This window comes from Rhagoletis zephyria, unplaced genomic scaffold (genome assembly GCF_001687245.7).
Source record: "Rhagoletis zephyria isolate East Lansing unplaced genomic scaffold, Rhagoletis_zephyria_1.1 Rzeph_scaffold_00399, whole genome shotgun sequence".
NCBI classification, from domain to species: domain Eukaryota; kingdom Metazoa; phylum Arthropoda; class Insecta; order Diptera; family Tephritidae; genus Rhagoletis; species Rhagoletis zephyria.
This window is the reverse complement of record NW_016157483.1, coordinates 2,804-17,474: the sequence shown is the minus strand read 5'-3', so window position 1 is coordinate 17,474 and position 14,671 is coordinate 2,804.

The window sequence follows — 14,671 nt, the reverse complement described above, 5'->3', positions numbered from 1 at the left end:
TATGTGCGCGTATGCTTAAATAAGTTGCTATCTGTCCACATGAGTATACTCAGCACTTGGCTTTGGTGTGGAAATTTTCTCGGCGTTAATGATTTTTCACACATACAAACATATGTATGTATAAAACACATACCAATATATGCCTATATGCACACATACATTCCGCATATATATCCCTTTACATATGTACATACATACACACATACATGCATATCATATAAACACACTCCCAACTAACAAAATATAAACATATAGAAGCTTTCGTCCAACGACAACCATGGTGTCTGCACTTTGGTTAGTGGCTGTATGATGTGAATCACTGTGTTGATCGTTGCTATCGCCTCTTGCTCTACTCCTTTTTGCCCTTGCACTCTTCTCTTATCCTATTTCACTCTTCATCTTTCGCCTTGTGAAAGTGTAAAACTGAAAGCTTTCATTACCCGGACTGTTAATGTTAATGGATATATGTACGCATACACATGTCCCCTCTTGTTTTCCCCCTGCTTAGTCCGGTTCTTTCACTTTGGTCATCATCAACATTATTAAGGTCGCAACATCCTTGCTTGGACGCTTTTGGTGGTTCATCTTTTGGAATGTTGGCGTGAAAATTGTCTCCTTTGTTGACATGCTCGTACATGAGATTTGTGATTTTTCGTTCTTGTCACATTTGCTGGGGATTTTGGAAATGTTAAGTGATGCGTTAAGATTTAGAGAATGTGGATGGGATGAGAAAATTTGTTAAGTGAAATGTTGGCAATGAAGATGTGTGAAATTATGTCCACATAAAGATTAGTATAGACATAAATAAATACGCTGTTAAATTTTAACAAAAGATAAAACGAAAATGTATGTTATATGTAGATTTACATATAGTCAGCGCTGGCTCTCGAAGTAAAAATATCTCCCCAATTCTATAGCAACCGTTTCGCAGGCGACAGATGCTAGTCTCGGAGAGCTTTACCATACCCATAATCTGGCAAAAGCTGAGCCGTTTTAGAGCAAGTATTGAGATGAGTCTGTCGCGTTGTCCTCCATGCAGCTGCGACAAAAGGCGTCTGGTAAGATATATAATCTCACTGCGTCAATCCCGATAGGGCAGTTAGACGATCCCTAGACCGACCCCAGAATGAACTCGCAGTAGTGCCAGCGTTCGCTAAGTTGACCCGAGGCCCACCTTTTCAAGAGAAGTCCAGAAGTAGACAAGGGAGATGTCCCTCTCTCTCTCTTCTTGGCGATATTGTATCAAGGGTGCCATCTCTAGCCAGGACATTAGCCGCGAAATTTGCTGCACCTATATGTATAAACCAAAGTGAAAGCGAGATAAGGTATTCCCCAATTCCCTAGTCAATCCCTTGCTTCCTTAATAGCAGAAACCTCTGCCTGAAAAACATTAAAGTGGGCTGGAAGCCTAAATTTAAGGTTGATAAAGAGCTCCCTGGAAAATATCTCTCAACTTCCGTCAAGCTTGGATCAATCCGTGTAAATGTTCACTGGTGCCTTCTTCCACCCACTGCCCTCAGTCCCCTCATCCCTTGATGTGCCTGGGAGAATGATCTAGCTATCCAAACTTTTGTACTAACTCCACGCTGTCAGGCAAACTATCCCAACTCAGACGCGCCTATTTTTTGTGCCGTATGTAAGGCTGTTAAGCTATGGAGATAACACGCAAAAAGTAGTCACGTCTGACTTAAAATAGTTTATCTGAGAGCGCTGAGCTAGTACAAAGTTAGGATAGTTGATCGAGATAAAGAAATCCTTTGTACGGCGTTCAAGGTAGAAGAGATTGACGGCTTTCGATCAGTTGAGATGAAGTAGCCCGAGACCGTCGTTATGTAAATTCTGTTACGATTCTTCAAATATTTAAAATCTTTCAAACAAATGTCAAACAAATATTCAAAGTATTGCTCAACTACACCTGTAATTTATCCTTAATATATGTGTGGATATACCTAGATTAAAACACAAAAACGAAAGAAATTAATAAATTATCATTGTTGCTCTGAAAGGGGAAAAAGCCTACGCTCGCTAACTGGATGGCTTTCATTCTCTTTGGGAATTTAATTTTTGTGGATATTAATGACATAGCTTCCATGATATTTTCCCGGAAATTTTAATTTGAATTAACTTCCATGGCAGTTTTTTTTTTTATCAGCGGGGAAATTAAATTTCCTCTGGTCTATGAAAATTACATCCCTGGAAGTCGCGGCGTTTAACCTCTGGGTCGAGAACAGAAAACTTCTCCTATTTCTTCTCTCCTGAACAAAGTTAAGCCAGTTTCTCTTACTAAGCATAGAATGCTGCGCTAGTATCCCTGGCGTTGAGACCAATACTCATCGTGCTATTGGTTCTCCTCCGATTTTGTCACACAAATGGGTGAGACTTACCGCTTAACGCCGCCTCCGAACGGCAAATTGTTTAAACGAGAAATGTTTTCAAGGCCGAAACAAACTCGGAGGTTTGGCAATGCGTGCCGATGGTGAACCGCTATTATTTCGGACTTGTGATCGAACCCTGGGAGCTGCCCTGTCTAAAAGCTCGGTTTATAAATCTCCAAAGGTGAGGAGAAGTCATCTCCCATTTGGGCGGAGCTGCAGGTTGTACCCAACGCCAAACACATATTCGTATAAGTTTTACGATGATCCCTAATTTAGACATAGCGTCATAGAGGCGCCTTCTCTTGTGGCTAACGAAACCGCCTTTAAAGTGGACGAAAAGGAAATATATCTTATACTGCGTGTAAATACTTCAGACCTATAACCTTTTTCAAATAAAATAAAGGGATTGACTGACAGAAATATTGGTACATGTTGTAGGTATAATAGGGAGACTGCTGCGGTAAAGCTTTGAACAACACTGGAAGCTTACATTAAGGTCAATAATTTTATCTTTCTTGGAATACAGCCTGGGTATATACAGCGAGGAGGTATACGTGCTTCGACGCGTGGGTTGGCAAGTAACGCATGTAGACCAAATACTGAGGTACAAGTCAGTGCAATCTGATCATGATCACTGTTATAAGACTGCGAAAGTTATTCAACTCAGAGCAAATAATTGTGGTAATACTTTCATTTTGGGTACGTTTCGCCTACCTGAAAAGCGGGCTCCTTTGTACCAACTATAAATATCGGCAGAGGATATAAGTTTGTAATTCTTCATAATGGGCAACTGGCTTAAAATATTGCGGCATCTATCCACTATATATAGTTATGCATCTATGAATAAATTTGGACAAGAGGGGCTCCACTTTCCAGACAATTTAAGTTGTATGGTTATCAGGACACATAGACATACCGAGAAAACAGACGACCTGCCAGGAAGGGCTCTTCCCTAGCACAATCTGCAATCCCAATATATGTGAAAAATATCTCTTAGAACCGGCGTACGATGGGAAACAACAGGGCTTCTCCAGAAGTTGAAAAAACGAAGAAGTGCATGAAACCGTAAGACAATTACTCTGTCAATATCTCGCACTTTGGTGGAGAACTGCGTGGCATTGCAGGGCGGTTGCTGAACTTCCTTTACTCCACGTTTTGGTTTAAATTCGATTCTATGTGGCATCACAACAACTTAGCCTACAACTTCACCTAGCTCCAGGAAAATCATTGTGCCAGTGGTCAAACTTGTAGCAGCATTTATAACAAACTATCGACGATGCAAAAGGTGGTGGAAATAAGCCCGGAAAGTTCCCGAAAGTCTCAAAAAACGCGTATCGCTGTTTCTTTCTTCTCTCTAAGCGGCGCCGCACCGCCATTTTTCAATCAGATCCGTTCCTGTCAAATTCGGTTGATTTACAAAACAATATCGCTCGAATGAGACAATTTATGGGCCTGCGATTTACAACCTTATCACATCAGATTGAATGCATGGCGTCATTCCAGCTCCCCATAAAATGCTACTTCCTCAATAGTAGGTTGCAAAAATGTCAATTTAATATTTCCGACAATGATTGATACTTCAGCAGCCTAATTTTAGACAGCTCAAGAAGCGAAAAACTTTCAGCTGGAACAGACGAAACCTACATTCATATGTAGGTATGTAGTTATGTGTGTAGCACGAGTGTTTGACAACGGCGTAGTAAATTCCACAAATGCAACACGAGGTTGGCGCCCCACCGGGTGCACTAAAAAAATGGATTACCAACGTTTTTTTGTTTTCTCATTGCTCTATTTTGCAACTCATTGTGCGTCTACGGGAGTCAGTCCTAACATCGGTCTACATACTTACATACATATGTGCATACACAGTACACTTGCGTTTTGATGAAAAAAAATTTGGAGTATGCAGCGCTAGCCTCCTGCCCATGGGCACCCTACCACTTTTTGGAGTTGTGACAGCAACAAATGTTATTATTAATGATAGCGCTTCAAGCGCAAAAGCAAAGTGTTACAAATTATTGCATTTAATGTTATTACAATATAACTTTTAGGCTTATTAGCGTTAAGTAAGTGGTTCTTCTGTGGCTTTTTTCGACAGTTGCGGGGATACAAATGTAACAAAAAATATGTATCACGCTGTGTCGTCTGTAGGTCGCTCAACAGTGAGCATTGTACACGTACTATATTTTAATTTAGTTTGTAAGCTTCTCTATGCTTTTCACATGAATTATGCAGATATCTAAGTGATTATTGTTGTTTTATTTTTTAATGTGCTTATTTATAATTTAATAACTTTAGGGTCTTTTACGAAAAATTGCTGCATCACTTTGCTTAGCTAAAATTTATAAAGTGCTTGAAAAATTAAATGGCATTGACTAGTCAATTTCAGAACAGCCGGACTTGACCTATATGTTTGTTAACCAAAGTAACACAAATCGAGATGGATGAAGAACACTAAACGAATTGTTCGGAATGCAAGTATGAATTAAAAGAGAGCGTGGGGCTGATTTTTTTTCACAGCCGACTGAAACTAACATTAAATAATGTGGTTGTTTACAGTCTCCTGGTTATCAGGTTATCTGGCTATGTGGTTATATTTCTTATTTAGTTTACAACAATAAAATACACTACAGAATAATAATTTTTAGTCATATAACCTGATAAATGTGAACAGCCACAATGTTTGAAAGTTGGGATAATAAAAAATACTGCGTTTTTTCATAAATGGATTCACCCAAAATATTTACCGCACATCCGAATATTTGGCGGTTTTAGTCATGTCACGGTCATAACGCACAAATGGACACATTAATTACTTTTTCAGAAAAACATATTTTATAACATTTATCGGAGAAATCGATTTTTGCATATTGGTCACAAAATAAAATCAAAATCGTGAATATCTTCGCGCGATGATTTCAAATTACTTTAGCAATAAGTTTTTTTTTTAACTTACATATAATTAAAAAAATAATAATTAAAAAGAGAGACAAAAACAAAATCAATAAAGCAAAAATATACTAAAAAGTCAAAAATTAGAGGAATCAAAAATATATTATTTTTAAAACTATTTAGTCTTAAATGTGAAAGAAAGCTATATTACAAAAAAACATAAAATAAAATACAAAATAAGTTCTCAAAAATTGCATAAATGAAATTAAAAAATCATTTTCTGCTTAAATTGTAATTAAAGCAAGTAGCAAAAAAATTCTATCTAAAAATCCTTTGTCTAGGGGCTACTGTTTGATGGGAATGGAAATCGCGAAGACCATCTGTTGAAATTAAATTTAAATTATTTAATAATCAATGCCATCGATTTTCCAAATGAGTCGTCAAACTAAAAGCCTTGGACTGTAGATGTGCAATAAGGTTTTACTTTTTTGAAAATATTTGCCACCTTTTAAAAATTTATATTCAAATTATTTAAAAAAATAAATCAATCATTGTAAACTGTGTATCAATCCGAATGGTTTTGAAAAGGTTTGTTTCTTAACTGAACTATAGAAGGGTTGCCACCTGTTTAAAATATCATATTAGGTAAAAGAAATATGTATAGGCATATGGGTGCCAAACAAAAGGGGATTCAGAAAGTTTTACTTTGAAAATATTTTTAAGAGGGCTGCCACCTGCTTGAAATGTCGAATTTAGTATACTTATACACAAGTTATACGAAATATCAAAATATGGATGTCAAACGAAGGAGTGTTGATAACTATTTAGTTTGAGCGCTAAGAATATTTGGCGTTGGAGGAGGGTTGCCACCTGTTTCAAAAGTTGAATTCAAATTATTTTACAAGTTAAATGAATAATTAAAATATGGGTATCGAAGGGGGTTTGACCAATTTTTATTTCTGAACTGTATTTAGCGGGGCTGGCATGTTGGAAAATTCAAACTCCACTTAATTCATCAGTTAATTAAAATTTGTATCGCGGTGTCCGGCGAAGGAGGGTTCAAAATGATTAAGCTTGCAAATACTTTTGCAGAGAGCTGCCACCTGTTTGAAGGCTCTAACTCAATTTACTAATTCAAAATATACATGGAGCAGGGATGGGAAATCAAAATTTCAAATTGTATCTAATTTTACAATAGAAATGTACCTTTTTGCTTCCAAATGTACCTAAAAAGAAGCTCACGATTTGGATAACTTTTTTATTATTTTCAGACAATTGCTAACAATTTAATAAATTTACACATTATTTTCATTAACAAGAAAGTAATTAATATAACAATACATTCGAATTGATATTCATAAAAATTTACCAAAGATATATCTATGTCTGCACATTGGGGTGGTCCAAACAAAAGGTAATTCGGATTTTCAACGCTTCCACGCTCTATGATCTTTTTTGGTTTGTTTTGTAAACCAGTCCTTTGATACAAAACTTTATGTAGCACTTCGTCGGCAGCCGAACTTGAGCTAAAATTTTACTCTAAATTTGATTTACAAAACGTTGCAAGAATAAATTCCCGCCAGAGTACATTCAGATTACAGATATTTCCGCCTTTTCCAATTGAAATTGACATACAAGCAGTGTAGTCACATTGCTAGAAATCCGTCAAAAGGTGAAGAGTTTTTCACTGTTCGCAATGAATTTAAGAAAGGAACTTGGCCACTTTGCAAATATTTCTTGTTGCGACAATGACATATTCACAATGATCTATCAGTTGCCATTTCTCCTTGTTTACAAAATTTTTCTTAAGTTTTTTTCGCGGCAACGTAGTCTTAAATATGGATATTTATTTGGCTATCGTCTAATTGTACCTAAATCGAGTTCAGTGTGCCGAATGTACCTTTTGGCTAGGAAAAGTCGGAAAATGGTACAATTGTACCTATTTTCTCATCCCTGACATGGAGGGCTAATATACAATACTCTCTATCTGCAATTTTCACAAAAACTGCTTTGTGATATTTGAACACATTTCGGACTTACCTGTCATCGCTGATTTTAATTCTGACTTTGCAATTTAATAGTTAATTCTTCTGTCAAGCGTTATATAAGATTAGCATTAATATCACCGATGACAATTAAGTTCTAGGTGTATTTTTATATCAGACTCTCATTTCTGAGAGTAGTGCAGATAGAGGGTATTGAATATAAGCCCTGACCTTAATTTGGGAGGGTTGCCATTTGTTCAAACAATCAAATTCTAATTATTTCATCTGTTTATTAAAATACATGTGTATCACAATGTCAGACGAAAGATATTTAAAAATATTGAAGTTTGCAAGTACGTTTGAAAAGGAAATTTAAAAATGAGTGGTCAAATAAAGACCTTAGCCAGTTGATGTTTGATAAAGTTTTATTTTTTTTTTTTTCAAAAGTAAAAGGCGATTCCAAATTTGATGAAAAAAGAACCTGCACTATGCGAGAGTTCCCTTCAATCAGAAACGGCTGCACGGTGTTAGATGAAATATGACACACGGATCTCTTATAACTCTGACTAGGAACATTTTATAAGTTTTAGAAATTCAATTTTAGGCGTTTTAACGCCATAGGGCTTCACTAGTAATATAAGTTAAGTAACGCATACCTTATACACATTTACAATAGTTAGTTTTTCAAATTAATTCTTCAACATTTATGTTGAAAATGACATTATGACAAAATCACTTTTTGATGTGCTCATTGCAGTCACTTTCTTAACAATCCACATTTTCGTACTTGTAAAGCGGTCTTTTGCGAGTTGGCCAACTTACAAAAGAGTAAACAAAATTAATTTCATTGGCAAAAGTTTTATTACATTTTACGCTCATTACCGACACCCCTACAAAGTGTTGCGACAGCGCTCTGAGCTGACATTGTTAGGCTCTCGTTTGCCGTTCAACCCGCTCTACCCGCTCCCCCCATCTACTACTAAGCATACGTTTTTTCCCAAATTAGTTGGGCGTGTAATTAAATGGAGTTTTTGTAACGGAATTTTCGACAGTCAAACTTTGACTATTAAATAATAATGTTTGGCTTGTTGTAAATGTTGTTGTTTCTGGAGCGTGAAAACGCTTTTGTGCGCTTTTGTCGCGTTTGTTGCCATTTTGTTATAACGGAAAAAATGTTTCTGTTAATTTCGGTAATGAAAGTTTCGCTTGAGTTTATTACCTATTTGGCCAACCCGAAAAACCAAGCTAAACAATATCAGACAACCATCAAAATTTCGCTATGTGTACATAAATGTGTGTGTGCCCAATAATGATAACAGTTATGGGTGGAAAAATGATTGTCCTATTCACAAAGTTTTTAGTTCATGATGATGATGTCAGTTGTCATGGGTTAATTGACGCTTGGCAACATAATTGCGAAAGTCATTTGCTAGGTAATGACATTTTACAAGCTTTTTATTAATGTACAGTAGAAGGTAGCAAATTAGAATCACTTTGTAATTGAGGTGGTGAAAATTTTCGAATTTTTCAAATACATATCCTAAATTTTTTTTTAAGCAAAAGCAAAACAAAGCAATTATAGTTTACAGTATGTTTTATAGTTTTTTTTTTTCATATAATCTGTTTTACAGGATTGTTTTTGGTTGCTTAAGACATGATGCAACGATATTCAGCAGAGTGCTTTCGCTTTCATCCAGAATCTTTTTTTATTGGACTTTATGCAGATGATTTCAGACCTCGCAGCATTAAAATCACGAGTCAGGTTATTTAAGATTTTAACCTTTTGCCCCAAATACAGTGATCCTCAAGCAAGCATAGGTTCGATTGTAATGGATCCAAAAAATGTGTTCATCAGTTTTGAAATAAATACTTCTAAATCTAATAACTGCTTTTCTTGAAATCCTACCTGATCGTTTTTTTTTTTGTTTAAACTCTAAATTACTATTATGTTCGTACCTCATTCACCTACTTATTAACAGCTTGACAAATTTTCATTCGATTTTAAAAACCAAACATGTTTTATAGACCTTTAAAATGATGTATAACAATGTGTTGTAAGACTTAGCTTGTTGGAAGTTTTCAGCGGTAAAATTTTAATTAGCCCTTATTCTTCTTGATTTTCTTAACTTTGCCCATCGCTGATTTCAAAAATGTCTATTAAAAGTAGCTATACATATGGCTTATTTATTTAAAAGAACATTTTTCGAATAAATTTGTTCCTCACCTAATGCAATTGCATAAAAATTGTAAAAAAGTTATGCGATTTCAGCAAAAACGCGGCCTAAAATTTATATGTGTATGTACCGGACTTTCAGATTTCATGACCAGTGTGGCTAAGGAATTCGTCAATATTTAATAAAAATTTATATATACAATGGCTCTTAAGGAAAGAATTTAATTTTCATACAATTTTATCTTATCTTATCTGATTGTTTTTAGTTCGTCTTCGTACCGAGAAAAGTATTGATTATATACATAAGATTTTATCAAGCTCGTTAAATTGAGCCGAACACTAAATATATTTTGCCTTGGAAGGAACAATTGTTGGTGGCTTTGTATAGATTAAATTACTCGTTTTTTGATTACTCAACTTCTTTAAGTTCCTGGTGTTAGAGGGAAGTTTATGAATTCGAGCGGGCCGAAGAGAGAGAAGATTTTAAGATATTGTACAGAAAAGAATCTAAGCATTCGCATACACTTTTTGCAATAAAGAGAGATTTCCAGTCAATTTCTATGTAGAGTTCTGCAGTTCAAATACTCAAGATTCGCACCTCTGAAGTCGAAAAAGCACGTATCGTTGGTAGACATCTGTAAAAAATTTATTTCTCATGAAAAAAATTTGATATATTATTTAACTTAATAACAAAAAAAATGTATCTGTGTTAGGTTGAAGCTAATAAGGGTCTAAAAATTTAATTTCGTATTTCCAAACATCATTCACAAAAATGAACTAATGTAATAGTAACTAAAAACTAATCATACAGAACCGAAGATAAAAAGGTTTCTCTAGACCAAGAACCTAAATTTCTAATTTAAGAGCATTCAATGCTTCAAAATATTTAGTTCTGATAACTAGAAGATTCTATTTTCTGCGGGTTCTAATATGTGAGCTTCTACTGTATTCAATAGATATTTGTTGCAACTACACTGCGAAAAGTGTTTATTAATGGTTGAAAAACGTTATCCAAAAGTATGTACAGTGGAGGTCAAAATAATAGCAGCAAAATTAAAAATGATGCTGTTGGCAACTTATCTTTATTTACTTATTTTTAGTTATTTTCATTTCAAATATGTGTTGAAGTTTTAAAGCTTGCACAAAGTTCATAAAAACTAATATGGCTTAAAAAATGTTCACCAAAATTTAGATTTTTTAATTAGATTTCCTTGAAATATTTCGAGTATGCAGCTCTATAGCCCATTCAATTTTAGAAAGTTTCAAGTCGCTAAAGATTACCGTTAGTTTTTTAGATTTTTTTTTTGTGGAGTGTGTTGCGCATTTTCTTCCATTAAAAGTAAGTTTTGTTCATGCGTAATATGGAAGAAAATGCGCAACACCCCCCATAAAAAAATTCTAAAAAATCAACGGTATTTTTAGCGACTTGCACTTTAATATACTAAAATTGAATGTGGTAATTTAAGAAAAATCAAAATTTTTATGAACATTTTTTTAAGTTTAATTAGTTTTTGCGAACTTTGTGCAAGCTTTGAAGCTTGTATTTATGTGGTATCTGATATATGTAGATCGACCCATATTTTTAAATGAAAATTATCAACAATTAATAAATAAAGATAAGTTGCCAACAGCATCATTTTGAATTTTGCCGTCACTGTATGTACTTAGACACTTAACAATTTTTCATCTCTCCCATATAAACTTTTTGCTTTCAACATAACCATTCATCCACAAGGTATACCTACGTAGCTTTCAACATAACCATTCATCCACAAGGTATACCTACGTAGCTTTCAAAATGGCCGCTGCAGCCATATAACGGACATGTGTGTAGAGAAGAGCTATGTAACTTTACAATCATCTTTATGAAAATTGCTTTTAACTCAAACAAGGCTGTCAATGCCTTGCTGCAATAACCCAGCAAAAAACACGATTACCACAGAAACGAAAGTGGAAACGAGCTAGGCGATGGGAATCGCTTACCCTTTCGCTTCAAGAAGGCCTTATTTTAACATGGGCATGTCATTGGAGGTAAGCCCTTACCCGCAGCATTACCTTCAAACGAAGGGAGAACGCATGGATAAACAGAATCCAGAGAAGCGAACAAAGAATGCCTTACAGAGAAACTAATGTAGAATGCCCAGATGAGTACATACTTATTTACATATATTAAATCAGAAAATGTGTTAAAAGATTAAAATTAATTAAAATTTTTATAAATCAGCTTTTATACATACATATGTATTCATTTAGGTATTTAGATTTTCATAAAAATCGGTATGTACATACATGCATATTTAACTAAGCTTAAAATTGTACTTCCTCACTCTTGTACTTCACTTCATTGACTGACTTCAACTTCGCTGCAAATTGAACAAAGCAAAACATGATTTTTATGCGAGACAAATTTCCACAGAAAGTAACGGTAGAAAAAGAATTTTTGGGTATTCATTCTATTTTTCAGCTGACTACGATGCAGCATTCTACTTTGCATTCTCCGAAATGAAGCAAAGGAGCGAAATAAAATAAATATTGTAGGACATTCTACTTTGCATTCCCTGAAATGAAGCAAAGAAGCGAGAGAAATAAAATATTGTAGGACATTCTACTTTGCATTTCCGGAAATGAGGCAAAGAAACGAATTAAAAAAGAAATATTATAGGACATTCTACTTTGCATTCCCCGAAATCAAACAAAGAAGCGAAATAAATAAAATATTGTTGGACATTCTACTTTGCATTACCGGCAATGCTTAAAAGAAGCAGAAAAATTCGAAGGCATTATAACGCTACGCCTTCTAGAACACGTTACCACTAAAAGCGATTACCGATTTTTTGCTGGGAAAGAACTTAAAACAAGTGCATCTGCCTACATTCCTAGGGTCGTATATAGGTATGTATGTACGTATGTAATGCTGCATAAATATACATTTGTACACACCTCGTACAGTGGCCAAGTATGTGTTGACATTTGCCTGCATTTGTTGTAAGTGACGGCATCGTCGGCATAGTCGTCTTCATCGTTTCCTTGGGTGGCGATGGCAGGCACTGTTTGAAACATACTCTCAAATATTCAAACATACCATACATACACATGTTTATGTGCATCCTTTCACAAGCACATACATTCATATGTACTTTTTCTGGTCCATTCACCCAAAGGCGCTCAAACTTATATTCACAACTCTTTCCATAAAGTTGCACATCCAGTCTAGCTATTTTCCTCTGCTCCGTATTTTTCGTTGATTTCAAAATTGCGTTCGCCCATCTGTGTCTCTCCCCCTCTACTCTGTCTTGTCGACCCACCCGGGGCAAACAAGGAGAGGATAATGATGTTGCCGCTGTGGTGGTGGTGACACCGGCATTGCTTGCGAAAATTTGCCACTTCAACAGCTCCTTGCGAATGCCCTAAGCGTTCGTGTGAACGAGCGTTGAGCATTTTCATTTATTTTCCGGCACTAGAGAGCGTACTCGTACACAGCTTTCTAACTCTATCTTAGCCGTTTCGCTTCTTACGCTTTCCCATATTTCCGCACTAAACTTCATCGACATTTTTTTTTTCTTATCGTCGAAATTTTCATTTCCCAGTTTTCTTCTACTTTTTTTTGTGTGCAAACCTCAGAAGTTGGGAAGTTGTGAAACGATGCAAACGGAATTTTAAGCAGCCACTTTAGCTGCTGAACTCTTGCAAGGATACTGGCTGATGTGAAGGGGAAAGGAGGTGAAACAAAAAGTAGATTGTGCTGTGAATTTTAAACATTTGAAAAAGTGGAAATTTCGACTTTCTGTTGACTTTTATATTGGTAGTAAGTTAGAGCTTTAATGTCTTTCAAATTTTTTCACTTTACCTTGCGTAATCCAGAGTCTAGACTAATTTGGATTTCATAATATTTACAGCCACCAAGGACGACCTATTGTATTATTTGATCTATGTAACTTCAAGGAGCCTCGTGAGTCTCTCGTTTGAATGCTATTTGGTTATGTTCTCGATAGCGATGTCTGGGCCTGGTAAGGTCTTCATAGTTGCGCATAATGTTCATGCTCCTCACGACACAACCTTCACTGGAAAATCACTCGCATTTTGGAAAAACGATTTATTGCCCGCATTGCGCTATGGTTAAGGCGAATTCATGAAAGGTTGTAGCGATAGTACAAAAACAAAAATCAACAGGTACATTGTTTTTGCTTTCTGTACACAAATATCAAATCTCTACTATTCTTAGTTCAAGGGGTAAGACGGAAATAAATTCCATCACTCTTACTTTCGTACTCACTGATAAGAATATTTGACATCTGTGTACCGAGGCTCCAGCAACACCACCTGTCCTATGTTCATCTCGTTGTAAAGCTCAAAGATCCCACCGATTCTTCGTCGGAGCCAATGCGTAAAGACCGGTAAATCTTCCGCAAATTCTGTCTCTGGAATACTCAAAGAGCCGCTTCCATGCTACTGCGCCTGGTGAGTGACTTATAGATTGTGGCTTTCGTACGTCAAGATAGGAATTTACTTCTGAATTGCCTACTCAGTCCAAAGTAGGACTTTTTGACAAGAGTGACTCTGCGTTGGATTTCCATGCTGACTTTATTATCGTCGTTAATACTGGTTGACAAGTAAACGAAATTCCCTAATTTCTCGAAATTATAAAGCGGCTTTAAAGCCACCAAATGGGTGGCGTGTGTCGATCCTATTCTCGAAGGTCTTTTCCAAGATTTGGCGTATTGTGAATACCTGGTCTATGGTGGATTCTCCAGGTCTAAAGCCACACTGAGAAGGCCTAATCAGTTAGGTTGACGGCTTCAGTATTTCACACAATACGCTCCATGATACAAATATTTAAAGGTAAAACCGCTCGCTCAATTCGACCGCCATTGGTTTTTTTTTTTATGTTTGCTAGCATTTTGATTAAACTCTCTCGAAATGGTTCAAATGTCAAATGAATTCAGAATAAAAAAATGAAATTTTATGATTTGAACATTTTTTTATTCAAATGTGGGAAAAAATTTAAAAACTTAGAGAAGAAAAATGAGTTGCTGCTTTTAAGGCTGCGAAAATTCCGTTGTCCTCTGCAAGCAAAGCAATATCAAGTTTTGACGTAGAATACGTCTTACCTTAAGGTATGGGGGCTATGTTCAAATGTTGTAGTTGTAATTTTTAGAGCTTCACAAAAACGCTTATTGCACGAGAACTAATAAAGCGATTTCAAAGAAAAGTGTGGCGTTTCAAAGATAAAATTCCAAACCTGTCGA